Consider the following 2,997-nt stretch of genomic DNA (forward strand, 5'->3'; position numbering starts at 1 on the left):
GTACACACTCAAGTGTACCGTTCCTGCTTTTTTCCGATCGTTTTTATGCTATCAAAAACGGACAGGCATCCTAAGCACACCTATTGAAGGCTCCGGTTCCTGCGCATGCGCGCTACACTCTGCACCACGCTACCACACGTGGAGGACAGGATAGTGAACGGAGACAGCCCCAGCGCGCGGGTCTGATCTCTCAGAACTGAGATTACCCTTCATACTCCCTATGTGATGCCCTACTCCTGTGATAGACACCAGAATCGGGGATTATTAAAGAAATTTTATATGTAAGTTACTAATTTTATTATTTGTTGCTAATACAATATCTATCTCTCATCTTGGTGCGCTTTTGTGTTTTTTCTTGTTTTGCAGTTAGAAAGACAGGTAGGGTCAAGCTTGCTGTTTCTGAGTAATGGTATGACTGTTGTATGTTTGAAGGAGGATGGAAAGGTTCCAGAGCAGAGGGAGGAGTTAAAAATGTGTGTGAGCATAGGGATTATAGTAGGAGCAAGAGGTTTTAGGAGATGGGAGGGAATGGGGTCAAGAGGGCAAGTGACAAAGGGAGAAGAGGCGATCAACAGCGACACATCCTCCTCTGAGACAGTGGAAAAAGAGTCAAGGAAGGAAGGAGGAGAGTTAGGAAGATGTGTAGGATGGGAGGAAGAAACAGAGGGGATGTTCTGACGTATGGATTCCACCTTTTCCTTAAAATAGTCAGCAATGTCCTAAGCGGAGCTGGAGGAAGGATAGGCAGCTGAGGGTGGTTTGAGTAGAGTATCAAAGACAGAGAACAGTCGGCGTGGGTTAGACTTGTGCATGTTGATTAGTGAAGAAAAGTAGGCTTGTTTACCTTGCGAGAGGGCCGAGTTGAAACAGGATAGCATAAATTTGTAGTGAAGGAAGTCTGCGAGAGTATGAGATTTCCTCCAGAGGCGTTCAGAGGAACGAGTGGAGGAACGCAGCATGCGTGTGTGGGAATTTAGCCAGGGTCTAGGGTTAGAAGGGCGAGGGCGGCAGAGAGAAAGCGGGCATGTAGATCAAGAGAGGAGGACAAGGCAGAGTTGTAGTTCCTGACCAGGTTGTCAGGGTCTGTAGCAGAGCTGAGAGTGGAGAGGGAGGAGCGTAAAGTGGACTCAAAGTCAGGTAAGTGAATAGAGCGCAGGTTTCTGCAGAACCTTGGGGGTAGATGGAGGTGGAGAAGGGGAGAAACTATTGTCAATCTTAATACAGATCTCAAAGTCTCTCAGAAGGAGCTTCAGACCCTCAACCTAAAGAAGGAAATCTCACGCCAGGAGACAGTCAGTCTCCAAGCAGAGGTGCGAAAATGGAAGGCGGACTACAAGGAGGCCCTGAATAGTACAGAGACTGAAAAAAGAAAATTCTGAGTTGACAGACCACGTCAATGGAAAGAATGAAAAGCTGCACGAGCTTAAAGAAATAAATACTGTAGACTGTTGGAAGGTGAGAAGTTTGAAGCAGAGCACCGACTGCAGAACCAACTGCAAGGTCTGCATACACACCTCCAGAATGCCAAGGAGAAGCAACGAACTCTGCAGGAAGAAAATTTGCAGGCAGCTAATGACATACAAGTGCTGCAGGAACGTCTGATTACACAGTGTGTCCTCGCAAAGCAGCACGATAAACTCAAGGCTACCCTGACCATCACCAAAGCATTGCTAGAGGCTAAGCTTAGAGGCCAGGTGACTCGGTACAAGAGGGAGCATAAAAAGGTCCAGAAACTGAGACGAGTATCGGCGGCCCAAGCGAAGAAGTTCACAGTGCTCCACAAAATAATGAATGATAGGTGGAAGCAAGCTCAGAGAAAGCACAGGAAAGAACTAAAGACCCTGAAAGGAGAATGGCAGGATACACTCAAGAAACAGAGTGAGACTCTGCAGACCAGTAACTTTCAGATGCCTCCAATACGGGAAAAGGTATTGGCTCTGCCCAAGCATTGGTATCCCACAGTAACTAAGGCCCGTGAGAACAAGGGTACAGTGAGAGCTGGGGACACCACTCACCTTCAAAACAAGATTACGAAGTTTGAGCCACCTAAGAAAGCACTAGCCAAACCTGCAGCCACCCAACAGGGTAGAGGTAGGAGTGCAGAATCAAAGCCAGAAGAATCCTTAGCTGAGGAAGCTGAAAAAATAGGACTTTCTCTGGAAATGGAGCTGGAATCGCAGCTCAATCCCAAAGAAGCTGAACTGGCAACTACATTGAATGGGGAAAGTGCAGGAAGACAGCTTCAAGAACGGAGGGCTCGGGGGCTGTTCTTGGGTGCTCTTGTGATACCATGAAGTGGACATTTGGTGCTAAAGTGGAGTATATGGGAAATATGGTGAAAGAAAGCAATATGCGTATTCGCTCTGTGACTGTCGCCATTCAGTCTGCCTACATAAAGAGGAGCACCCGACACAGGGAAAAGCTCATGACCACGTGGTCAGTAGAAAGACTGGACTTGGAAAAGGTTCTCCTTGAGCGACTGAAGACTGCTGATCTCAAGCACCTTCTAGTGGAGACACTACTAAACTGGAGGAAGGGCTCCAATCCCAACGGGACTGAGGGTTCTCCTCCTCCATCCACTCTCATTCAAGTCACTGAGATATCTCGAATGAGAGTGGATGGATGGGCTTTGGCCGTGGCAAGCCCAAGTTTCCCACAAACAGGGGAGGTATGTAACAGGGGATTTGTCCCTGTTCAAAAAGGTGCCTCTAATCCAGCAGTGTGGTGGTTAACTGCTGGTAGTCAATTAACCAACACCACCTGGCTGAATAGAGGTTGTAAAACCAAAGACAGAACATAAAACACAGACAAAGCTCAGTTTTTAGCACATCCAGTGAGACTCATACACGGTACAGTGCCTAAATATATATGTATAAATATCTAATAAGTAAAATGGTCTTTTAGTTTGACATTTTTGGCCAAAATTGTTGTAAGCCCCTGAGCCACCGCCAAGGCAGACCACATATCAGGGGTCCCTAACGCTAATATAGATTCTTA

Source organism: Ascaphus truei, chromosome 7, assembly GCF_040206685.1.
Source record: "Ascaphus truei isolate aAscTru1 chromosome 7, aAscTru1.hap1, whole genome shotgun sequence".
NCBI classification, from domain to species: Eukaryota; Metazoa; Chordata; class Amphibia; order Anura; family Ascaphidae; genus Ascaphus; species Ascaphus truei.